The sequence below is a fragment of the Pan paniscus genome, chromosome 10, assembly GCF_029289425.2.
Source record: "Pan paniscus chromosome 10, NHGRI_mPanPan1-v2.0_pri, whole genome shotgun sequence".
NCBI lineage: Eukaryota > Metazoa > Chordata > Mammalia > Primates > Hominidae > Pan > Pan paniscus.
This window is the reverse complement of record NC_073259.2, coordinates 38,746,671-38,761,171: the sequence shown is the minus strand read 5'-3', so window position 1 is coordinate 38,761,171 and position 14,501 is coordinate 38,746,671. Positions and strand designations below refer to the sequence as shown.

General features: G+C 37.1%; 1 pseudogene; it reads right to left on the bottom strand.

The window, feature by feature from the left end:
* Positions 1-4,686: 4,686 nt before the first annotated feature.
* LOC100976836 (ATM interactor-like) lies at positions 4,687-6,707 on the bottom strand (annotated as a pseudogene).
* Positions 6,708-14,501: the final 7,794 nt, after the last annotated feature.

Genomic DNA, 14,501 nt, shown 5'->3' with positions numbered 1-14,501 from the left:
TGGGAGATATACCTAATGCTAGATGACGAGTTAGTGGGTGCAGCGCACCAGCATGGCACATGTATACATATGTAACTAACCTGCACATTGTGCACATGTACCCTGAAACTTAAAGTATAATGATAATAATAATAATAATAATAATTAATAAATAAATAAAATAAAGAATTATCTGTGGGATTAGGTATGAAAAAAAGAGAGAGGAAAAAAAGAATTTAAGAATTTAAGACTTCATTCATGAGTCCCTACTATGTACTAAGCTCTTTGATAGTTACTAAGTACTCAATAAAAAGTTAAACTTCAGTTCAGTGGGAGAGACTTGGAAATAAATTGCAATCTGTTAAGTGTTAATAGTGAAATGAATATTGTTTTTTTCTATTTAGTTACTCAATTGAATAACTCAACCTAAGTTAGAGAGAAAATAAATGTTTTCAGAGGGGGTAAAGAAAGAAATTTTGGTAGAATAAATATTGTGAATAGGAGCACAAAATTTCAATCCAAGGAGACTGAGTAAATATTACCACTATTAGTTTCAATCAAAACAAAACAAAAAGCTATGGAGATGATAAATTTAGGTTTGAATTAAGTTAAATTCTCATTTTAAGTAAGTTAAATGCCCATCTGAATTTGGAACCAGATCTATGAATTTCATAATCCTTAACATGTACATAGTAGTTGATGATGTGGGAATAGATGAGGTCATAAATAAAAGCATGTATAGAAAAGGCTTAAATATTAAATGCTAAGGTTCATCCCAAAATTTAAAAAGCAGAAGAAGCAGAAGGGTTAATAAGAAAGGCAATAAACCTATCAAATTTATGGGAAGAGATGTCTCAAGAAACATAGTTTGTTGTCAATGTGAAATGCTGTAGAGAGCGATTAATAGGAAGAATGAAAGTGTGAGAACTGACAATTGGATTGTTGTTGATCTTAGCCATTTTCAGCAAATGTGAAAGTTGGGTAGGAAGTTGGGTTGGGTAGGAAGAAATCAGATTGTTGTTGATTACTAGTGAATGGGAGCTGACAACTTAGAGAATGATCAAATGGAATTTCGAGAACAGAGAAATGAAAAGAATGAGCCCCAAGTTATATTTCCCCAAGGTATTCTGCACTTTTTCACTGATAATATCGTAACAATGGTTATAGATGTAAATCTATATTCACCTCTAGTCTGTAAGGCATAGGAGTGCAGGAATAATAACTTCTTAATCACAATTTCATCTGCAATGCCAAGCAATGGTAAGTGCTCAATAAATAGTTCTTAAATGGATGAATGAATGATGGATGGATGGATGGATGGATGGATGGATGGATGGATGGATGGATGGATGGACAAATGAATGACGGGTCTCAGACAGATTTTTTTTAAAAAGGCTCATGATCATTTGAGGGTTTATATACTTTGAGAAAGGAATTATCAAGACATGCTACATATGGACTTAGATCTGCCTGGAAATTCCACTGTGTTTTACATATGGGGAACTGAAGCTTCAATAAGTGAAATCACTTCTGCAAGGTCACACAGCTAAGTGCCTGCACTACAATCAGAAGCCAAATCTACCTGGTGCTAGAGCCCACCTGCTTAACTACTGAGCCACACAGCCATTCTAACTGGTTTTACCATTTCCTCTCCCCAACACTTCTAATTATTTTAAGTGACCTTGATTTTTTACCTATCTTATTTTTCCAAGCTCTCAACAGCTTTGTTAGAAGCCTTTGGGACATGATTCTCTTTAGGAAGTTGCAAGTATACACAAGCCCATATTATTCCACCCTATGGCTCTTGACTTCTCTCAAAATCCTTCTCCTTTCTATATCCATATCTCTTGTGAAGAATGTGGATCTCCTGTTTATTTTCTCCCTTTCAGTAGGAACATAAAGATCTCAAAGAGCATGAGAACTAACAAAACAGTATTTTGCTTCCATCTTCCCCTGCCAATAATAAGATTTCAATGAGGATTAAGTAATGAACAAGGAGACTCATATAAGCTGCTAACTGGGCTCACCTCCTCCCTATTTATCTTCTTTCTTGGCTTCTAGACTTGAGGGTACAAATGGTGGTCTACTACATATAATAGTGTCCTGCCCATAATAGGTACTCAATAAATGTTCAATTAGTAAAATAACCAATGTACAAATGAAAAATTTCTTTATTACTTAAGGTTCAAGCAATCGTCATAGCTTTTTTTTATTATACTTTAAGTTTTAGGATACATGTGCACAACGTGCAGGTTTGTTACATATGTATACATGTGCCATGTTGGTGTCCTGCACCCATTAACTCGTCATTTAACATTAGGTATATCTCCTAATGCTATCCCTTCCCCCTCCCCCCACCCCACAACAGGCCTCAGTGTGTGATGTTCCCCTTCGTGTGTCCTTGTGTTCTCATTGTTCAATTCCCACCTATGAGTGAGAACATGCGGTGTTTGGTTTTTTGTCCTTGTGATATTTTGCTGAGAATGATGGTTTCCAGCTTCAACCATGTCCCTATAAAGGACGTGAACTCATCATTTTTTATGGCTGCACAGTACTCCATGGTGTATATGTGCCACATTTTCTTAATCCAGTCTATCATTGTTGGACATTTGGGTTGGTTCCAAGTCTTTGCTATTGTGAATAGTGCCACAATAAACATACGTGTGCATGTGTCTTTATAGCAGCATGATTTATAATTTTGGGGTATATAACCAGTAATGGGATGGCTGGCTCAAATGGTATTTCTAGTTCTAGATCCCTGAGGAATCGCCATACTGACTTCCACAATGGTTGAACTAGTTTACAGTCCCACCAACAGTGTAAAAGTGTTCCTATTTCTCCACATCCTCTCCAGCATCTGTTGTTTCCTGACTTTTTAATGATTGCCATTCTAACTGGTGTGAGATGGTATCTCATTGTGGTTTTGATTTGCATTTCTCTGATGGCCAGTGATGATGAGCATTTTTTCATGTGTCTTTTGGCTGCATAAATGTCTTCTTTTGAGAAGTGTCTGTTCATATCCTTCGCCCACTTGTTGATGGGGTTGTTTGTTTGTTTCTTGTAAATTTGTTTGAGTTCTTTATAGATTCTGGATATTAGCCCTTTGTCAGATGAGTAGATTGCAAAAATTTTCTCCCATTTTGTAGGTTGCCTGTTCACTCTGATGGTAGTTTCTTTTGCTGTGCAGAAGCTCTTTAGTTTAATTAGATCCCATTTGTCAATTTTGACTTTTGTTGCATTGCTTTTGGTGTTTTAGACATGAAGTCCTTGCCCATGCCTATGTCCTGAATGGTATTGCCTAGGTTTTCTTCTAGGGTTTTTATGGTTTTAGGTCTAACATTTAAGTCTTTAATCCATCTTGAATTAATTTTCATACAAGGTATAAGGAAGGGATCCAGTTTCAACTTTCTACATATGGCTAGCCAGTTTTCCCAGCACCATTTATTTAATATGGAATCATTTCCCCATTTCTTGTTTTTGCCAGGTTTGTCAAAGATCAGATAGTTGTAGATATGTGGCATTATTTCTGAGGGCTCTGTTCTGTTCCATTGATCTATATTTCTGTTTTGGTACCAGTACAATGCTGTTTTGGTTACTGTAGCCTTTTAGTATAGTTTGAAGTCAGGTAGCGTGATGCCTCCAGCTTTATTCTTTTGGCTTACAGATGTAGATTTGCTCTTATTTATTGTTTTCTGGTTGTTTTGTATATCCCTTGTTCCTTACTTCCTATCTTATTGTCTATTTTTGTGGTTGGGTAGTTTCTGAAGTAATAAGATTTGATTCCTTTGTTTCTCCTTTCTCTATTGGCTCTACCAGTGAGTTTATAGTTTTGCATATTTTCATCATGGTGGTTATCATCTTTTCTCTTCCAGATGTATGACTCCCTTGAACATTTCTTGTAAGTCCAGTATGGTGACTATTAATTCCCTTCATTTTTGCTTGTTTGTCACATATTTTATTTCTCCTTCATTTCTGAAGGATGGCTTTGCTGGGCATAATATTGTTGGCTAGCAGAGTTTATTTTTCTTTCAGTACTTTGAATACATCATTCCATTCTCTCCTGTCCTGTAAGGCTTCTGCTGAGAAATCTACTGCTAGTGTAATGGGGATTCCCTTACACCTGACTTAATGTTTTTCCCTGGTGTTTTTAGAAATTTTTTCTTTGTCTTTGGCTTCTGACAATTTGACTAAAATGTGTCTTGGATAGGACATGTTTGGGTTGAATCTATTTGGGTTTCTTTGAGATTCCTGTATTTGGATGTCCAGCCCTCTCTCAAGAATTGGAAAATTTTGACCTATTATTTTATTAAATATGCTTTCTGTACCATTTCCCTTATTTTCTCCTCCTAAAATGCCCAGAATATGAATATTTGTTTGCTTAATGGTGTCCTGTAAATCCTATAGGCTTTGTTCACTTCTCTCTTTTGTTTTTCAGTCTGCCTGTGTTATTTCAAAAGACCTGTTTTCAACTTCAGAAATTATTTATCCTGCTTGGTCTAGTCTCTTATAAGTTGAAAATCTTTATGGTCGAGGACCTCTTGCCACATTACTAAATTCAATGGTGGATGTCTAATAGGTATCTCAAACTCAAGCATTCTAAGTGCCTAATCTACACCACCTCCCCATCTCACCTGACAATCTCTCCTTTCCTCCAGCCCCTGGCAAATTTGCTTTACCCACAGCCTTTCCCAGCTCAATCCCATGGTTTTAGCCTTGAACCATCCCACTAGTTTTGGTTTATCTGAAGATCTCACCTTATTGGAAACAAGTGCCTATAAATGCATCACTCTGAGCAGCTATAGGTAAAGTTAGCCTCAAGCTGGGCAAAAATGTCTGTGTGAACACTAATAGGAAGGGACACTTGAGAATCAAATGACAAAATCAATTTGAGAACAAGATGACACAGAAGAATCAAGGCTAGCCCACTGTGCAGAAGGTACAAAGTTTTGTGAGGCATAAGACATATCTGTCTGTACATTAATTGAAGAAATGCTATTCTTTGGGCATGTGTTCCCTATTTCTTGTAAAGGACTAGACAGACTTTTACCCAGGTTCACTTGAACAGCCATATTAATTGGCTCAACAGCAACAGGATTTACAATTTTTTGAAAGAGGCAGTCTGTTCTTAGGAGAGCAAGCCTCTGAATCTAGGGCATGGATCAGGGTTCCTATTGACAAGGTGGTAGGTGCACAGACTCTGTGGCAGAAGCCTGATCAATACCTCACACCACGGGCTCAGCCAGGGAGTCAGTTGCAGGCTCAATGACAAGCATAGGAGAAAACTGCATCACATGTAATTTAACAAGAACCACTTTGGGCTGTGGTAAATGCAACTTCTAAGGCTACTTCAGAGGTGGTGTAAGAGTCTGCTTTCTGGCATTAGAGCTTCAAGATTCTTTAAAAAAAAAAAGCTACTGTTTTTATTTCTGAAGCTTCTGGTTCTTGAGTGTCTGTCTAGAAGTTGGTTGGTTGCTTAGTGATTCAATGGTCTTATTGGACCACCTCTAGTTTTATAGACTGTTTTACATTTTCCTTTTCTAACTAGGTAGATCCCTGTATTCTGCAGGGATCATGGCCAGTTTAGTAAACGTGAGACTGTAATACCATTCCACTGCCATAGGGACAGACACACGTGCACTCAAAGATCTTGCCACAGTCCGAGTGTCTCTTCAAGTCTCATTACTACATTTATGTTCTCAGCATGCATTTTCATAAAGTGCTGCTTTACGAGAGAAAATTGAGAAAATGGTTTGTGAGAGCCTCCAGGGCATCCGTCAACTGGACAACAGTAAAATTTCAGTACGGGTTTTCAAACCATTTCTTTTTCTTTTTTTTACTTTTATTTTAAGTTCAGAGATATAAGTGCAAGTCTGCAACTTAGGTAAACTTGTGTCATGGGAGTTTGTTGTACAGATTTCATCACCCAAGTATTAAGCCTGATACCCATTAGTTATTGTTTCTGATCCTCTCCCTCCTCCCTCTCCACCCTCCAGTAGGCCCCAGTGTATGTTGTTCCTTTCTATGTATCCATGTGTTCTCCTCATTTAGCTTCCACCTGTGAGAACATGCAGTATTTGGTTTTCTGTTCCTGAGTACATTTGCTAAATATAATGGCCTCCAGCTCCATCCATGTCCCTGCAAAAGACATGATTTTTTTCTTTTTTTATGGCTGCATAGTATTCCATGGTGTATATGTACCACATTTTCTTTATCCAGCCTATCACTGAAGGGCATTTAGGTTGGTTCCATGTCTTCCCTATTGTGAATAGTGCTGCGATGAGCATACGCATGCATGTGTCTTTATAAGAGAATGATTTATATTGCTTTGGATATATACCCAGTAATGGGATTGCTGGGTTGAACAGCATTGCTGCCTTTAGGTCTTCCAGGAATCACCAAACCATTTATTATTGTTGGGTCTACTATTCCATCCTACAGGCAGTGGCTGTTGACCAAGCACATGCTGAGCGTGGGGCTACTGGGCAGGATCTTGCACAGCCAAGCACTGTGTGCAGGTTATTGGTCCACACTGCCTGGGACAGCTTGATCACCAACTGCTGGATCAGCTCCCAGGCTGATGGCATCAGGCTGCAGGCTGCTGTCCCTCAGCTGGGGTCCCAGAGGCCCCCACAGGCCTGAGGCAGCCTTGACTTCCCTTGTGGCTGCCAGGATGGTCAGGGGGCCAGCCGCCAGCACTGCTGTCAAGGTTCCCATACAGCCCCAGAGGCTGATCATCTACACTACACTCTGATCTGAACTATGATTATCTGTGAGTCAGTTAGTGAAAGATATTTCAACTATATCTGCTATGCTATGTTCCTTTAATTTAGAAAAAGGCAAATATGAAAAACATGGTAACCTCAATTCTGAGTAGAGTAAAGGCAAGAGTATAAAAATTTCTTTGTACGTTTCTCTAATTTATTTTACTTTATTTAACACACAAGGAGACAACATTTCTCCACTTTAAATATCTCAATAAAGAATCTTTACTTGATGACCATTTTTATCAAATGTGTGGCATTTGATGAAATCATATATACTTCCTCCAAAATATTATGATATAGCCTCCTTTGTGACAAAGAAACCTCCACAGAACATAATATTCTTGGAAAATACTGTCTCCAGTTTGACATGCCATAGATACTAGGCATGTTAGGCCTGTACCATAATTCAAGTATTCTCTGGATGGAGCTGGACAGTGAGGCAGCTATCTAATCCGAATAGCCATAATACTTTATTTCATGTTAAGTTCCCACACCAATGTTATGTTTGTCCTTTCCCAAAAATATAGAAAATCATAAATACATCACTAGTAAAAATTCAGACTGTCATAACATTTAGTTCTTCCTGCAATTTTGGAAAATTATCACAATTTCAATAAAATTTCTAAGAACTTAAAAATAGGAAGAGTATCAACAGTAGTTAAAATTCATGGAAATTCAGTGTCTACACCAGCAATTCCTTGTTTTGCTTTCTTTTCTAAAACTGTCAAGAATAATTGCAAATAAATACCCAAAAGGAAGAGATTATATAGATTATAACTGGCTTATTAATGATTTAAATATTTATTGGCTTGAACTGTGGGTGAACAATTCTTTGCATGAGAAAATGCAGGGAAATTCTAGAACTTTCACAGCTTTGCATAAAGTTATTTCTTCTTCATAGGAGCTTCCTGCATCTTTTTGGACCTTTTGGATGTGAAGTCTCTGATAGCATAGATCTAATTACTCCCAGAATATATACATGCTCACAATGTAGCATCACCATAAATTTGATGGGCTAAAACTGTGCCCACCTAGGTCATCCACCTCTAGACTGCCTAGTACCAGGTTCATACTGTGCATATTTAGTGCCTCTGACTGGTCTGATCCTATATATGAAAAGGGTCTCATTATTATATAACAGAAGCTTGTACATCAAAAGTTGATTCAGCACAAACTGTTACCCCTCCCCACTCATGCCCATATCACTCACTCTTTATTCCACACATATTCTCCCTCTCAAGGCCTTTGGCTTTGGCAATTTCTCACAAAGTAATGTTCCCCTGCAGTTCTTGCCTGATTCAATTAACTTCCTTTTATCAATAGCTGTCATTTTTGTTTGTGTTAGCATCTCCCTTTCTTTGATAAATATTTCACCCTGCTGCAGTCTTGGATTTCTGATGGAACTGTCAATCCACTCATCTCTCCTTATTTGACGTCATTGATAAACATACAAACTGGCCCATTCAATTATGATACCACATTCCCCTAGCTAAAAGATTGAGTAGGAGTTAAGCATATGAACCAAGATGGACCTTATGACCTTTTTGATTTAGACTTGAAAGAAAAGAGAGATGGTGCCATGCTTTCTGGATCACAGATTTCAAGGACTATATATTGGAGACTGTCTACTGTCTTCCAAGTGAAAAAATCTGTCTCAAGAAAAACACCAACCTTAAAAGAAGAAAATGAGGAGAGAGTAACTATGTTTGAGTCCCTGTATTCTAGATCTAGTAACACCTGAAACCAGTTACTGCTGGACTTATACATTATGTGAATTATAAATTTCTGTCTTCACTTAAGATAGTTTGGCTTGGGTTGCTGTCATGTGAAATCAAAAGATTCCTGATTATTCCTTCCCGGATTTTAGTTCTGTGATTTTAAACTAAGCTCTACTCTTCACCATAATACACAATTAATACCCAACAAAAATGGAACTTAGGACATTCCAACCCTATTATTGGCCAAAGTTCTAGATTCTCCCATGTTATTCTATATTTTTCCTTACTTCTACTCCATTTCTGCATTTGACTGGATCCTGACATGGTGCCCAATGCTCCAAGATGCTTTATTTTTTCTGGGATACATCCATGATATAAGATTATCGGTATCACAATCTCAATTCAGGAAACAGTCTTTCGCATCTTGATAAGCCACACATTTTGTCATTCAAGAAAAAGAGGTATAGATGTATGCCATTTTATGATTGCAGAATAATGGTTTATCTGTGTTATCAGGGATTTAGAATTTAAAAAATGGAGGATTGGCTAACCTACTCCAGGATGACTGCAGTAGAAGAACATAGATATACCTCTCATAATGTGACTAGAGTTGAGAATACTTGTATTCCACATGAATATGAGTACTCACCATAAGTCTTCTTCAACAAACAGACATATACAGACATCTATTAAAAAGTTGGTAGACAAGCTGACTTTTTCTGTGGATGAGAACCAATCTTATTCTCCACCACTTTAATGCTTGTTCAATGAGCTCAAAAACAAAGTAAACATTAAAGAAGGACTGTAGAATTATGCATGAGCCTTTCCTTACCAAGACTCATCTGGCTACTGTCATTGCTGTGTCCAATCTTCTAATAGCAGAAATCAAAGCCAAGCCTATTGCATGGCACCTGCTACTTCCATATGCAATTGGTTAATTAGTTAATTGCTAATTAGTTAATTGCAAAGGGCCCCTTATATTATAGTGGGGCAGCAATTGTCTTCACTGAAACAGCCCTTCCTTTTGGATATGGATTTCTTCTGCCAGCTCAGCATTATCATCCAAGGGCAAACGGGATGACTTATTTACTATCATTTTATCCCACAACATTTCTTTTAAACAAGAAAAAATATTATCAAAATTAAATGTATACATATTTATTATATATCACCTTCTACCTTGATGACCCATAGTTTACCAACACAGAATCTATAACTAACTGCAAATTCCCAAAAGAGAGAAGATAATTGGTTCTGTTTGGCTCATGACTACACTTACTTCATTCTCCTCTGACCAAGTTCATTCTCTTCTAGTTTTCTCAATATGTGGTGTGGGCTGGAAGAGAAAATAAACAATGAGCTATCTTATGTACTATAAAGTTATATCTTTGTCTTCCTCCTGACTCAAGAATTACCCACAAACACATGTTCCCACAAAGCTGTAGACTAGATTGAATCAATCCCTTCTGTAAATTATACTGTTCTGTTGTTACTCCCTCTTTGTTGCCTTTTCTCTAAACTCTTATTGTCCTGGTGTATATGTTATTGCTCTCCAGTAATCTCTCAGGACCATGTTTCTCTTTCCTAAAGAAATCTGTATGCTATAATTCTCCATCACATTGGCATGCTCAAAAATTCATACTTGGCACACTCATCTATTAGGACTCTCTGTCTAAAGCCAAACTGTGATCAGAGGAGAGAGATTGTTCACAAGTTAATCACAGACATCATCTAGGATCAACCTCAAATACAAACATTCTTCTCACCAAACATAGCTGAGAATTAATCCTGTATATAGGACTCTAGGTCAAAGCCAAACACTGATCCTTCCAAGACCATGTCCCTCTACTCCTTCCAATCTGAAATTCCTTTTGTCAGGGAGAGTCATATTTAGTAGCTATTAGGAGTCACATGACACTTATCATTTCCATGTAAACATTTAGAGATCGCAAGTGTGTAAACTTGGAAAAGTTTGAGCCAGAGTGCCAGGAACAAGTGGAAGAGCAGTTCTCAAGCCTTAGAAGAAATAGAGGAAGAACAAGACCTCCTACCTCTCATCAGAGGACAGTTATCGGGGTACAAAAGACTGAAAGAGAAAAGGAGTTTCTGGGAGGAAATACTAAACCACACTCCATCTCTCACATTTCTTGACCAATGTGTGAGACCATCACAGCAACAGAAGGTAAACGCCCTAACTATCTCCCTCTTTAGGAGTCATATGGTGTAATGAACATTAAGAAAACAAGTTATATTGTCTAGCTTTATATATAAATATAATAAAGGTATTTTATTTAACATTATGCCCAGGACACACTAGACTTCTCAAAAAAAATATCATTGCAAAATGACAGTGCTAAGTCCTTACCTAACAATAATAACTTTGAATGTAATGAACTAACGTCTCCAGTTAAAAGACATAGAGGTCTGAATGAAATAAGAAAAACAGCATCCAACTATATGCTTCCTACAACAAACTCAATTCATCCTTATGGACACTACAGACTGAAAGTGAAGAGATGGAAAAAGATATTCCATTCAAATGGAAACCAGAGCAGCAGTAGCTATACTTACATCAGATAAAATATACTCTAAGCCAACAACTGTAAAAAGAGACAAAGGAGGTCATTATACAATAATAAAGGGATCAATTCAGCAAAAGAATATAGCACAGATGCAGCAATCTTTAACAAAATACTAGCTAACTGAATCCAACAGCATATCAAAAAGATAATCCACCATGATCAAGTGGATTTCATACCAGGGATGCAGGGATGGTTTAATATACACAAGTCAATAAGTGTGATATACCACATAAACAGAATTAAAAACAAAAATCACATGATCATTTCAATAGATGCAGGAAAAACATTCAACAAAATCCAGCATCGCTTTATGATTAAAACTCTCAGCAAAATTGGCATACAAGGAAGATACCTCAATGTAATAAAAGCCATCTATGACAAACCCACAGCCAACATAATAGTGAATGGGGAAAGTTGAAAGCATTCCCTCTGAGAACGGGAACAAGACAAGGATGCCTAGTCTCACCATTCCTCTTCACCATAGTACTGTAAGTCCTAGCCAGAGCAATCAGACAAGAGAAAGAAATAAAGGGCATCCAAATTGGTCAAGAGGAAGTCAAATTGTCACTGTTTGCTGATGATATAATTGTTTACCTCAAAATCCCTAAAGACTCCTCCAGAAAGCTCCTAGGACTAATAAAAGAATTCAGCAAAGTTTCTAGATACAAGATTAATGTATGCAAATCAGTAGCTTTTCTGTACACCACAGGGACCAAGCAGAGAATCGAATCAAGAACTCAACCCCTTTTACAATAGCTGCAAAAAAATATAAAATACTTAGGAATATACCTAACCTAGGAGGCAAAAGACCTCTACAAGGAAAACAACAAAACACTGCTGAAAGAAATCATAAATGACACAAATAGAAACATATCCCATGCTCATGGATGGGTGGAATCAATATTGTGAAAATGACCACAATGCCAAAAGCAATCTACAAATTCAATGCAATCCCCATCAAAATACCACCATCATTCTTCACGGAATTAGAAAAAACAACAATTATAAAATGCATATGGAACCAAAAAGAGCTCAGGTAGCCAAAGCAAGATTAAGCAAAAAGAACAAATCTGGAGGCATCACACTATCTGATTTCAAACTATACAATAGGGCCACAGTCAACAAAATAGTGTGGTACTGTTAAAAAAAAAAAAAAAAAACAGGCACATAGACCAGTGGAACAGAGTAGAGAATCCAGAAATAAGCCCAAATACTTAAAGCCAACTGATCTTCAACAAAGTAAACAAAAACATATAAAGTGGGGAAAGGACATCATTTTCAAAAAATGGTGCTGGGATATATGGCTAGCCACATGTAGGAGAATGAAACTGGATCCTCATCTCTCATCTTATACAAAAATCAACCAAGATGGATTAAGGACTTAAACCTAAGACCTGAAACTATAAAAATTCTAGAATATAACATTGGAGAAACCCTTCTAGACTTTGGCTTAGGCAAGGATTTCCTCACCAAGAACCCCAAAAAAATGCAATAAAAACAAAGATAAATAGTTGGGGTCTAATTAAACTAAAGAGCTTTTGCACGGCAAAAAGAACAGTCAGCAGAGTAAGCAGACAATCCACAGAGTGGGAGAAAATCTTCACAATCTATATATCTGACAAGGACTAATATCCAGAATCTACAACAAACTCAAACAAATCAGTAAGAAAAAAAAGCAAACAATCCCATCAAAAAGTAGGTTAAGGATGTGAATAGACAATTCTCAAAAGAAGATATACAAATGGCCAACAAACGTATGAAAAAATGCTCAACATCACTAATGATCAGCAAAATGTGAATCAAAACCACAATGTGATTCCACCTTACTCCTGCAAGCATGGCCATAATCAAAAAATCAAAAAACAGTAGATTTTGGCATAGATGTGGTGATCAGGGAACACTTCTACACTGCTGGTGGGAATATAAACTAGTACAGCCACTATGGAAAACAGTGTGGAGATTACCTAAAGAACTAAAAGTAGAACTACCATTTGATTCTGTAATCCCACTACTGGTTATTTACCCAGAGGAAAGGAAGCCATTATATGAAAAGATACTTTCGCATGCATGTTTATAGCAGCACAATTCGCAATTGCAAAATTGTGGAACCAACCGAAATGCCCATCAATCAACAAGTGGATAAAGAAACTGTTTTATATATATATATATATATATATATATATATATATATATGATGAAATATATGATGAAATACCACTCAGCCATAAAAAGGAATGAATTAATGGCATTTGTCAGCGACCTGGATGAGACTGGAGACTATTATTCTAAGTGAAGTAACTCAGGAATGGAAAACCAAACATCGTATGTTCTCACTGATATGTGGGAGCTAAGCTATGAAGATACAAAGGCATAAGAATGATACTGTGGACTTTGGGGACTTGGGGAGGAGGTTGGGAAGGGGGCAAGGGTTAAAGATTACAAATAGGGTCTGGTGTTATCACCCAGGTGATAGGTGCACCAAAATCTCACACATCACCACTAAAGAACTTACTCATGTAACCAACTACCTCTTGTACCCCCAATAACCTATTGAGTGGAAAATAAATAAATAAATAAAAATAAAATGTGTTCTAAAAAAAGAATTAATAAAGATCAAAGCAGAAATAAATAAAATTGAGACTAAAAAATACAGAAGATCAACAAAACCAAAAGTTGGTTTTTTGAAAAGATAAAATTCACAAACCATTAGCTGGACAGAAAAATTAAGAGAAAACACAAATAAGCAAAATCAGAAATGAAAAAGGAGCCCTCACAAGAGATACACAGTAATATAAAGGGTCATTAGAGACTGCAATGAACAACTATATGCCAATGAATTCAAAAATCAAAAGTAAATGGATAAATCCCTCGACACATACAACCTACTGAGATGGAGCCTAGAGGAAACTGAAAACCTGAACAGACATGAACAAGTAACAAGATTGAATCAGTAATAATAAAAAGTCTCCCAACAAAGAAAAGTCCAGAACTAGATGCCTTCACAACTGAATTCTACCAAACATTTAAAGAAAAATTAGTATCACCTATTCTCAAACTATTCCAAAATGTTGATGCAGAGACAACTTTTCCCAACTTATTCCCTGAGGCCCTGATTCCAAAACCAGAAAAGAACACAGAAAAAAAAAAACCATGGGCCAATATTCCTGATGAACATACACACAAAAATCCTCAACAAAATACTAGCAAACAAAATCAAACAATATATCAAAAACATAGGGGAGGAGCCAAGATGGCCAAATAGGAACAGCTCTGGTCTACAGCTCCCAGCGTGAGTGACACAGAAGACGGGTGATTTCTGCATTTCCATCTGAGGTACCAGGTTCATCTCACTAGGGAGTGCCAGACAGTGGGCGCAGGTCAGTGGGTGTGTGCACGGTGCACGAGCGGAAGCAGGGCAAGGCATTGCCTCACTCCAGAAGCGCAAGGGGTCAGAGAGT